The following is a 13,018-nucleotide window of genomic DNA, read 5'->3' as shown; positions in this document are numbered from 1 at the left end:
GGAAACCCCCTTTTAAATCAGGCAACCCTGTTAAATGGTGAGGTAACTGCAGGATCTGTTCACCTATCACCACAAGCAACCTCCTGACCTGATTGCAGGGCCATTTTTAGGATCATGCAGGAAAGTGCATATATCAGTACTGCACCCAACAAGAGCAGGATAAACTTGAAGTATGAAAACAAAAACAGCATCGGCATCTGTCAAGACCAATGATTCATCTAAACAGAAACTCAGTTAGGAACGAGCCTGGAAATTGCTCACGTTTCCAGTCGTCAAATTCAAACTCCAGGTTTGGCATATTTAGTACGTCAACAAATTCTAAAGTCCAATTCAAAAGATTCCTATGACTCAAGAACTGAGTTTGCACTCATGTTATAATATCTATAAAGAGTTTCCACAGTCAAAATGCACACTTGCATTTATTTAGTCAGCATCCTTAGCATCCTTCTTCCTCATCATTGATCAGGTCTGCACGTTCTGAACTTCTTATTCTTGTCTTGCTTCCGAATCGATAGTTGGGGGTGTGTTGGTCTCACCAGCATAGGGCTTAGAATTGTTTAAATGGATCAAAGGGCATCTCTCTTGGACTTTTACTGCTGAGGGAATAATGTTTTCCAAAGTATAGGGCCCACTAAAGCGTGGCTCGTGCCACTTCCTGGTCAAATTGCGCACTAGGACTGGATCTCCAATAAAAGGTCTAGGTACAGGTAATAATTATATAGCTCTGGTTGCTGAATGGTTTTCATCTGTGTCCTGAGACCGACCCCCCCTTGCGTTTGAGTTGATCTGAAATGACAGAGATACTTGCGGTCATACAAGTCAAATAAGCACATAACTAATTTCCTAACATTTCTGCAGTATTCTGGGCATCACTCTGCTCCTCGATGGAGGAGACAAAGGCGTTCTCATTCACCTCCCTGTAAATAGTTCATGGGGTGTGAGGTGGTGGTCTGACCCAGGCTGATTCCTTAATGCATGTAATGCAAGGGGTAGGAAATACAGCCATCACTTCTTCAGGGTCAATTTGAGTTTCACAATTCTCTCCTTAAGGAGACTGTTGAGTCTCTCACATATCCCATCCGCTTCCGGGTGATAAGCAGAAGAAAACTTGTGCTTAATATTTAATAATGAAGTAATCTGTTCAAATATTTCATTAACAAAATGGGGCCCATTGTCAGATCTCAACACCTCACACACTCCCCATCTGGGAAAGACTTCTCAGACTAAAAATGTTGCTGCACAAGTGGCATCAGGGTGTGTACAAGGATCTGCTTCGATCCACCTGGAAAAGGGACACACCACCATTATCATATGCCTCTATCACAACATACTTGCAGCATATCAACATAATTGATATGCAAATGGTGAAAATAGATCATGTTCTAACAGGTTCGGTATGAACCAGCCGCCGCAATAGCTGCTGTGAGTCTTTCTCTAGTTACATGCGCAGGGTGGTGCAGCTGTTCAAGTGCTACCCTTAACAATGTTACTGGCATCACTGACTTTCCAGTGCTGTCCTGTTGCCATAATGCTTCAGAGGGGGAAAAAGAACACCCCCTTCATTTTCACAGCTCTTGCTCTTCCTGTGGTGCACAGCCTTGAACCTCGATCAACTGTGTTCTCGATAAATGATTAAACCCTTCAATTACTGTCATAATAGTGACTACTTTTTCCTTTACATCTGGAGTATCAAAACTTGAAATATCCAGTGAATATGCAACACTTTTCGCCTCTTCATCTGCGGCTTCATTCCCGCGAAAGATAAAGTCAGTTTGCTTAGTATGTACTGTGCATTTCACTATTGCAATGGCTACTGGGAGTTGTAGTGCCTTAATAAGCCTGTCCAATAGTGCTGTGTGCTGCACTGGAGTGCCATCCAATCAGAGGTAGCCCATCCTTTTCCAACGTGCTAGCCCTGCATGCACAGTTGACGTCACATAGGCAGAGTCACTGTACACCATTACTTCCTGCCCTGCATGATTTTCAAGCGCAACAATAAGCACCACTAGTTCTGCTGCTTGCACCTAAAAGTGAGACGTAGTCTTGCACTTGCTACCACTTCAAATTCGCCATTTGCTCTGTGTCCTGCCACAGCTGAAACAGAATGCCTTTCCCGACAAGTTTGATTGATTTTTGAAGAACCTTCAATAAAGAGAATCCCCCCCCCCCCTGCTAACACATTTTCCTTTACGCGCAGGATGTCATCGTAGAATTCTTCATAGTTCATGCAATCATGTACATGCTCACCGTCTACCATGGGTTCAGCTACAAATGTGGAGGGTTCACTATTTTACACCTCACTATTTTAAGTGCTGGTTTCGATATCACCACCTCATATGCAGAAGCTCTATGACATGTCAATGTACCCTTAGGGTTTTCCAAAATTGCAAACAAAGCATGATCCACAAAGAGTGGCATAGAACACCCCATAACAATACAGATAGACATGTCTATTGCAAAGTCGGCTGATGCCAGCGACTGTTCGGAAGGAATGTGCCCTTTCATAACTGAATCCAGAATTCCACTATAATATGCCAGAGGTTTATAGCCTAATATAGTTCTCTGTGTAAGTACTGATGTCATGACTGTCCTATTTGTGTGCAAAAATAAAAAATAACTCCTTGTCATAATTGTGAATTTCTAAAACTGGAGCTGTACAAATAGCTTTCTTCAGTTCTTCAAACCCTTCCTCCATTTCCTCAGTCCATACTATTTTTTCCTAATTCACTTGTGCTTTCCTCAGAGCCTGCAAAAGGGTTCTTGTATATGAACTATAATCAAAAACTCATGCTCTAATTTAGTTACATAATCCCAGGAACTGTTGCCTGTGTTTTAGTGTGTGCGGTTTTGCTGTTTTCATAATTGCCTCAGCTCTTTCAGGTGTGACCCTCTTCCCTTCATATGAAATCCGCTGGCCTATATACAACACTTCTACTTGACAATATTGCAACTTCTCTTTGTCTACCTTATATCCCTTGTCTGCCAAGATAGTCATTAACAGAATCAAGTCTTGTCCGAACTCATCTTCTGTCGTGCTACAAACCAAAATATCATTTACGTACACTATCACAATGCTTTTCAAATCAATATTGCCTACGTCCATCTGGAAGACCCTATTAAAATCGATGAAGACTCACAGAACCCTTGGGGCAAACAGGTACTTTTCAGCTTAGTTTGGTGAAACGTAAATGACGTAAGGTCATGGGAGTCCTTATGCAACGGGCTTGAAAAAAACTAATTTCTCAAGTCAATCACTGTAAAATATTGTGCTTTTGCTGGGATACTACACAATATTGTCACCGGATTAGGAACTAAAGGAAACTCTGCCTCTATAATCTGGTGAATCGGTCTCATATCTTGTATGAATCTCCAAGAGGCTCCCTTTGATTTTTTTAATCGGATACACTGAGGTATTACACAGTGACTCTGACGTCACTAAAATACCTTGTTCCATCAGGGCTGAAATAGTCTTAAAAATACCAAAATCCACCTCTTGAGACATTGGGTACTGTCTTTCTCGAGGTAAAATTGCTCCTGGCATCAGCTTAATCTTAACCTCCCCCACCCCCTTCAATAGGCCTACGTAATAGGGGCCTGTAGGCCATAGAGAGTTTGGTATTTTTTCCAAATCTTCATCAAAAACTGCTATCGCCGTTCGCTATGGGATATCTTTTTTCTCTATTCTAATACAATATGTAATACTCATCTCGAATATCACTTCTTCATTTTATGGATCATCTCTAAACATATCCTCATCAGTGACATCTGTCAATCAATACACTTCCCCAATGGCAATCACTGTTCTCGATGGCCTGCCCTCGTCATCAGTTCATTCGAGCATGGCCATTTCCCTCTCGCACTATGGCTGCATTTAACTCTAGGGGAATAGTCTGTCCCCCCTCTTTGTCCATAGGTATCTGTGGCCTGAACAAAAATGTATCAGCTATTCTCATAATCTTTCCCACTATGTATCCATGTCACCAGAATGCGTACCCCGTAATGAAAAACTTCTGGTTCCAGTGGCATTCCTCGCAGAGCAATTTGCCCTGTAAATGCCAATATAAATTTGCCCACATTCATATAATGTATCCCTGGAGTATAACGCATTATGCCGTCATCAGTAAAAGAAATCGTCATTTTAAACCTCGTCATTAAATCTCGTCCTAGGACATTAACTGGTGTCTGCCTTTAATACGATAATGGAACAGACATGTCACAATCTCCTATGAAGACTGATACTTTGTCAGTAAAAGGAACTTGACTTGTAGCTCCAACGAATCCTTGAGCATTCATGGCATTTCCCGACATTGAGTATTTTCCCTCTCGTATACATGAATGAGTAGCTCCAGTGTCTACTAAAAAAGAAAAAGATTTTCCTCCTATCGTCACATCAACCCTTGGTTCATCTTGGGGGTCTGGTGTTATTGATAGTACTGAACACATCAAGTCGACCTGTGAGCTATCCTATTGTGGATTTATGCATATCCCTGTACCTGTAAAAGGACTTCCTCCCACCACAGTGACACCCCCTACTCTAAGTGTCAATAACTGTCCTGTTTTTGCATTCTGCTGCATCGCATGGGTGCTTGTTGCGACTGTCCTTGTGGTGGATTAAATGGTGCTTGCTGTAACTGCAATGCCTGTTGTATTTGTGGTGCTTGTGATTGATACACTGTCTGATCTTGGGCAAACCCATCCCTAGCTTGTGAGCTATATGCTGGAGGATAAGCTCTCCTGTCTCTTGAGAAATGGCCAATCTGTACATACCCTTAGCTTCCACACATGCACCCAATGTGCCCTGTCATCCCACATGTCCAACATACAGGAGGAGCTCTTTTTATTTGTCCCCCTGTGTTAAATCTTCTTTGCGCATTCTGATTATCATTCTGCAAATTCAGAAAACCGCCTTGATTATTCTGAAAACCACCCCTTCCTCTGTGGCCCATTGCTCTGCCTCGAAGCATACACCCATTCCCTCTTGGATCCATTTGGTGCTGATTATTTGCCTGTGATGTACCCACTGCTTGTGTCATTCCCAATCCTTCTCCACTTGTCAACACCGCCCCTTCTATGGCATACTTTGACAATTTCTTCTGAACTATCTTGGCTTCCTCAAGTTTTCTAGGATCATCCATCTTATTTTTCTCTTGCAGCAACCAACGGGGAACTGTATTTCATGCCCATGGCTTCGCTTCCATTCCCACTAGTTTCTTGAGCTGTCTCTGTACCTGTTCTGGCAATCCCTGACATAAAATGTGGTAAAATACTGCCACTGTCTTCCCCCATAGTTCCTGCATTTCAAGAGTCACTGTTCCTGAATACTTTGAATGTAAGCAAGCAGATCTTCGTCTTCTCTCATTTTACATGCCATACTTGCACCCATATCTGAAGTATCAGGATACTGTACCCTAAGCGCTCTTCAGATATCTGCTCTACAATTATGAAATGGTGCTCCATAGTGCACTGTGTTTTGTGCCATGACACTTGAGTATCCTGTTCTTGTCCAAAATTCATCAGCGGTTTCCCCAAGAATGGCTGCTAGTAGACCCTTAATGTCCCCTATTGCTAAAGTATTTCCCCCTGTCATTTTCTCGAGCTCATAAATACATTTTCCCGCACCCGCTGTTAAACTGGAAGTGGCCATTTGTGGCCATGGAATGTACTACATCTGGCCCCTCCTTTCTTCAATAAAGGGAACTGCGTGAACCCAAATCCACAATCGGCTCCCATTGTCTGCCTATCCATAGTGGGGACAATGGTTCCTGATCGCCTCCTGCCTGGCAATGACCTCAGCCTGTGAAAAGAAATGGTCCTCCATGGGCTTCGGAGGGCAGACAGTAGGGCCGACTTTTAAAAATATAATTGTTGATCAATTTGCAACCAAACATAAATTGTTCAAATTCCAAAGGTGGAAAAACACCAAAAACATTTATTTGACTGATTTGTAGGAAAATAAAGTTTAATTAATCAAGAAAAAAGGTCAAAATATGACATTCATCTTGTTTTCTGAAAGTAGTATAAATCACAAGCATGAGAGCTGACCTCATCACAAGTTGGGCTGGATTCCTGGCTTTAATACAGCCGACTGTAATAGCCCTAACACCGACCAGTCCGGTGGTATTACCACCGGATCACGAGTTGGGCCTTAACGGTAAATCCCCATTCCTAATTGGGTCCATTGGATCCAATGGGGAATTTTCGGCGCTAATTATGCGGGCTAATACAGCCGGCTGTAATACAGCCGAAAACAGGGATTTTCACCTCCAGAAAAAAGCTGGAGGTAAAACAGTCGATTTAGCGCCCAACTCGTGATAGGGCCAGCCCTTAAATGCGGCTGTAATACCGTTACCACCACATTTAAGGGCTACAGCCAAACTCGTGAAAAGTAAACTTCACATAGATATAATAATCACATATAGTAACAATGGTTTCTCTTGTCAGTAACAATTGGGTTTGTTGATTCTTCTAGCAATCAGATATCACAACAGACTTGGATCTTTACAGTTCTTGAAGAGAGCAATTCTCTCAGGCAAACCTCGCCTATATGTTTTACTACGCCTTTCAGGATAAGTGTACCCTTCTTCAGGTATGGATATCTGAGGGTATAGTTGAATTTCTAGAAATAAGGATGAATATGTATAGGGATCATGTAAATCATTATTTCTTCAACATAGTCAAAATTTAACTATAACAGATCAGTTAAACATTCTCACTGACCTCGAGGTGTATGTGGCCATAGTTAGTTGTGTGCTGCATACATTTTCAGCAGTCCAATTGCCTTGTCTGTCAGTGAAAATTAAAAAGACATAATTAATTTGTAGTATGACACCTATGCCGCTCTTGTGTGGAATCATTCACTAAAAACAGCGTTGGGTCCCACATAGAGAGTGGAAGACATCAGCCGACTGGTTTGTCTTATTGTCCTCACACTCTGAATTGTTAACTCACCTATATTACAGGATCGTTTTTTTAATGGCTGAATTTGGTAGCCCTCTTTATCTGGTATTTGACTTTCTCCAGCAGCGTTGAAACGTGTCTGTGGACACACATGTGAATAATTGTAATGATTGTCATCCCTAAGATACTTTCTTTGCATTCTATAGCTGTGGCAAATGCAGCTGCTAGTGGAAACATTAATTGTGGATGGTTTGTGCTACGTACTCACCAATGTCTGGTGGTTGTCTTGGACGCCGCATCGAGCAGCTTGTAGATTGGGATTCGAGCTCTGTGGCGTGTAACAAGGAGCAATCAGGACCAATTATCCCTAAAAGTCAAGATATTCAGGTGTACATTTATGTTTGACGTGCCAGCGTCTATAAGCATGTTACATATTTCTACCGATTAGGCTATTGACTCTTAGTTTAGTTGTTTTAGCTTACCTGCAATTACAGAGTTCCTCGCGGACTCATGCGTGTAGGAGCCATCTCTGCTCTCTTTCCAGCGCGGCTGTCGTTGCTAAGCAATGTGGCTGCCTGGATGTTTCTAAATATGGCTGAATCAACTGGTGAATCCAAGGTGCCATTTTGGACTGTGTTTGGCAGTATTAAGACTCACCAAACTGTCCCTTTCAGGGTCTATTGTTGTAATTATGGATAATGTCTGTTAACCATAATTAAACATGGATAGGGTCGCTACAATGCTGCATGTATTTCTCCAAGACAGGATAGAAATACGAGTAATCGCAGTGTAGATGTGTCACGGTTTCGTGCTTGTAGATGTCTGCACTCACTAAAGACGTGCAGCAGATGGTTTCCTTTACATCATTAAACAATCAAATCATTAGCAGATTAACTTTTGAATTTTTAAATAGTGCTTGTGGTTGTTGAGTATCTGTAATAACCAGTGAGGACTAAGCTAGAAGGTATTTCCTTACATTAGGATAAAGGATATGTCTATAGGAAACAATTCAGATCCCACTCTAAATTCTTCCCACGTGGATGCATCAAGTCTAATTGGTCAATCCAGTGTATTTTTCTTTGTTGCATCAGTATATTTCAGTTACCTGCTCTCCTGGGTAACACAACATGTTCCAAAATAATAAATTGGATCTGAGCTACTGAGTGTCTTAGTTGATAGAAATGTTGTGCTACTGGTCACTGTTACAAACTTGATGGCCGTGCAGAGTATGGGCAACCCCTCTGTCCCCAAGTATCACACTGACAACACCAGAAATACTGTCTGTGTGATCTTTGAAGCCACAGGTGGAAGTCCGCAAGCCTGGGCGTGGGGAACAGCCGGAAGAACCCCTTGAGCGCTGCAAGGCAAGGTGCAATGTGGTTAGGATAAAGGGCAAGGCAATGTATACTGAATGCAAAATACAAGAGCACGATGTACCTGTGAGGATTTGAGGGTGGTTCCAGAAAGGCCGACGGAGGCGTTGACCTTCAGACAGCTGTTGGGCCAGGCAGAGGGCAAGGGTAGGTGAACACCTAGTGCAGGACCGAAATCCTAAAGTGGTACGTGATCCGTAGAGAAAATCAAGCAGTCTGTGGTCAAAAACAGGCGATCCAGGTCGAGGCAGATGAAGGGTTAAGAGACAAATACAGTCCGTAGAGCAAAGCATAGTTCGGCAGCATGTAAATCAAAGTTCCAAATCAAGTGAAGGGTTAAGCACAGAGCAGTCCGTTGGGCAAAGCGTAATAGTCAGCAGGCAATCCAAAGTTCCAAAACAGATGAGGGCTAAGCATAACAGTCCGTGAAGCAAACCGTGGTCAGGCGATGGACACAGATCCTTAGAACGAAGAATGAGCGTCACGTGATCCAGACGAAAACAGCTGTGAAGCAACGTCTTCAGTTTCCGGTCTTCCTTTATCCCTTGGGAGAAAGCACATGACCGTAGTCACGTGAGGTGTGGAAACGAAACGCTGCGGCGTTGCTAAGGGACCACGAGTCACGTGATCCGTGACGCGCCGTGACGCGCAGGTTTCCGTGAACGCTGTATGTCTCGGCGATGAAGGAGTCTCCACTTCGTTTGCCAGCGATGTGAAGGGCGATAAACGCCAGCCCTGCCAATCATGCCATGCCATGCCCTGCTGTACAGGAAGCGAGGAGGCAAAACGGTACATGTGTCAAGGTGTACGTGTCGGGTGGCAAGAGGGGTGGAGGCCACAGACGGGGTAGGGCGTGTCTTTGTTTTCATAGGTGCAGCAGGTAGCGTGGGGGGCGGCGTGACAGAATCCCCCCTCAAAGGCCCACGACCCCGTGGGCTGGCAGGGTTATCCTTATGAAACCGTGAAACCAGAAGCGGAGCCCGGACATCCCGGGAGGGAACCCAAGAACGGTCCTCGGGACCATAACCCAGCCAGTCCACCAGATACTGGAGGCAACCCCTATGGACACGGGAACCAAGGATGGCGCTGACCTCATAGACGTCCTGGGAAGACACAGAGACAGGGGCGGGAGGAACCAGGACACGAGTAGGAGCAAGGAAGGGCTTGAGGAGAGAGGTATGGAAGACCGGGTGGATCCGCCAGGCAGGAGGAATAGACAGACGGAGAGCCACAGGGTTCAAGACCCTGGCGACCTTGTAAGGACCCACAAAGCGAGGTAACAGCTTGCGACAACCCGGGATCCTCAAATGTCTGGTCGACAGCCACACCCGATTGCCCACATGATACTCCGGTGCCTTAGCCCGCTTCGGGTTCGCCTTAGCCTTCATCACCGACTGGGCCTCACGGAGATGAACCAGAGTCTGTGCATGGACGCCAGCTAGATCGTGCACACAGGCGTCGGCTGCAGGAGTGGCAGAGGAGAAATCAGGGAGCGGTAAGGTGCGTGGATGTTGCCCATACAATGAATAGAAGGGGGAAAACCCAGTGGACGAATGTCGGGAATTGTTGTAGGCGAATTCCGCGAGGTAGAGCAGATTGGACCAGGAATCTTGGTACTGAAGGGACAGGCAGCGTAGGTATTGTTCTAGGGCTTGGTTAACCCGCTCGGTCTGTCCATCGCTTTCGGGGTGATAGGCCGAGGAGAAGCGAGCATCGATACCCAGGAGCTTGGTAAGAGCACGCCAGAAACAGGACGTAAACTGTGATCCACGGTCCGATATGATGACCTGTGGCAGACCAAAGAGGCAAAAGACCGACTTGAAGAACAGGCGAGCCAGGGTTGGGGCTGATGGTATGCCTGTACAGGGAATGAACCGGGCCATTTTAGTGTATGAATCGACGATAACCCATATGGTATCGTGACCTTGTCTGCGGGGAAGATCTGTGATGAGATCCATAGAGATAGTGTGCCAAGGCCTGGGGGGAATGGGCAACGGTAGGAGCAACCCTAGAGGCCGTCCTCTGCGTGTTTTGCATTGGGCACATATCGAGCAGGTGTTTACGTAGTGCTCTATGTCCTTTCTCATGGATGGCCACCAGCACCAACGTTGTAGCAATTCTAGGGTGCGTTGTTGCCCAGGGTGGCAGTTTATAGCAGCATCATGTGACCAGGCAAGCGCCTGGTTACGTACATCACATGTAGGGAGAAACAATTTGCCTTGGATAAACGGCAACCCTTCCCGGAGGGCAACGTCCCATTCGGCGAGCGCATGAGGATGTTTGGAAACCCATTGTCTGATGGCGGTGAGCATGGGTGGGGATGGTGTACACATACATATTACATGGCCCTTCCCTAACAGTGTGTCCGGAAACAATGACAGTGATTCCCCACCAGGAGAACGGGAAAGAGCGTCAGTCTTGCCGTGGATGTGACCCGGTCTGTGCTTAACAACAAAATCGAAGGCAGCAAAGAACAAGTACCAGCGCACTTGTCTACTGTTTACACATTTCAGGGAGGCCAGGTCTTCTAGGTTTTTGTGATCTGTGTAAACCACCGTCTGATACCTTGCCCCCATAGGATGGTGTCGCCACGTTTGGAGGGCGTCTTTGATAGCCAATAGCTCTTTCTCGGTCACGGTGTAGTGTGTTTCGGCAGCCGAGAACTTCCGTGAGTGATAGGCTACTGGATGTAGGCTACCCGTGGTTGGGCAAGGCTGAGATAATACTGCACCTAATGCAAACGAGGAGGCATCTGCTTCCAGAACATAGGGAAGGCCAGGGTCAGGGTGTTGCAGGAAAGTAGCAGAAACAAATCTGGACTTAAGCGCCTCGAGGGCTTCCTGGTGTACGGAGGTCCAGGTGAACGGGACAAGAGGACTAGTCAGAGCGGTCAAAGGTGAAACGATAGAAGAGAAGCCGGCGATGAATCTCCGGTAAAAATTAGCGAAGCCGAGAAAGGACTGGAGCTGTTTGATGTTAACGGGAGTCGGCCACTCTGTGACAGCCCGTACCTTAGTCTGATTCATGGATAATCCTCTGGGGGAGATGTGAAAGCCTAAGAACTCCACTTCCTTTGTATGGAACAGACATTTCTCGGGTTTGGCGAACAAGGCGTTCGCCTTGAGGCGAGAGAGGACCTCCCTAACATGACCGACGTGTTCCTCCAAGGAGGATGAGTATATCAATATATCGTCCAGATATACCACCACGAACGTATCCAAGATATCAGAAAATACGTTGTTGATAAATCGTTGGAACGTTGCGGGGGCATTACAAAGCCCGAAGGGCATCACGGTATATTCAAATAACTCCTGTCGGGAACAGAACGCCGTCTTCCATTCGTCTCCACGCCTCATACGGATTAGGTTGTACGCCCCCCTTAGGTCCAGCTTGGTAAATATGGATGCCTTGGTCAACCTGTCCAACAGCGTGGAGATGAGCGGGAGGGGGTACCTGTTTTTTACAGTGACGGAATTCAACCGCCTGTAGTCCACACAAGGGCGTAGATCGCCTTCTTTTTTCCGCACAAAAAAGATCGGGCTAGCAGCAGGGGAACAGGAGGGACGGATGTGACCTAGTTGTAAGGCCCGATGGATGTACTCTTTGAGGGCTCGTTCCTCTGACTGGGATAATGAATAGATCCTACCCCTGGGAATGGGAGCATCTGAGACCAGATCTATTGGACAATCGTATGGTCTATGTGGGGGTAGACCTTCTGCAGTAGCTTTGTCAAAAACCATATGAAAATCGTGATAGTCAGCGGGTATGTTTGGCATGACGGCCCCCACGGTATGCGAAGGCACAGGGCCTGAGACTGTGTCATCGATGCGGGTGGAAGCCATGGCACCAAGGATCGTAGCAGGAGTGGAGACCAAATCCACTTCTGTGAGACAATACTGTTGGCACACCTCTGACTCAAACGTGACTTGTCCCGTTCCCCAATTTATCAAAGGGTTGTGCTGTCGCAACCAGGGTATCCCCAATATGATGCCGAACTGTGGTGTAGTGATAAGGTCAAACGACATGGTCTCTCTATGGGTACTCTGTATCATTACTTCCAGAGGAGCAGTTCGGAACTTGATTGGGCCGGAAGATAGGGAAGTGCCATCAACCGCGTGTACGGGTTCTGGGTGTTCTTTTCTGACCAAGGGCAGATTGAGACGATGGGCTAAGGCAATATCGATGAAACAACCAGTGGCCCCAGAGTCAATCACAATCTGAACGATGTGTGCGATCTCCCTAGTGGGTTTCAGAAGGGCGTGGACTACCGCCGGTCTGATAGGGCCGAAGGCGGGTTCAGCAGGGGTCATAGACAGGCTCACCGGTGCCCCCTGTATCATGGGCGAGCCTTCTGAAAACCCGGGGTCTTGTTCTTGGGGCGTCGGGGGCATTCCCTTACATAGTGCCCATTCAACCCGCAATAGAAACAGGCGTTCTCAGCCCTCCGACGTTCTCGTTCGGATGACGTTATCGGACTTCGGATACCTCCTATTTGCATAGGTTCAGAAGCGGTGGTAGAAGTGCTCGGGCTTGGTTGGCTAGTGAACGTTGTTTCTGCCCTCCGCTCGGATCGCCTTGCGTCAACCTGTAAGGCAAGATCCACCAGATCCGTGAACACTGAAGGAAGGGCAGGAACCACCGAGAGTGCATCCTTCATGGTGTTGCATAGCCCACGATAAAACATGATAGCTTTTTTTCTCCTCCGGCCAGGAGGTCTCGGCGGCAAGCTGGTTGTACCGTGTGATGTA

Source organism: Ambystoma mexicanum, chromosome 8 (genome assembly GCF_040938575.1).
Source record: "Ambystoma mexicanum isolate Mex_15411 chromosome 8, UKY_AmexF1_1, whole genome shotgun sequence".
In the NCBI taxonomy this organism is placed as follows: domain Eukaryota; kingdom Metazoa; phylum Chordata; class Amphibia; order Caudata; family Ambystomatidae; genus Ambystoma; species Ambystoma mexicanum.
Note: the sequence above shows the minus strand (reverse complement) of the source record.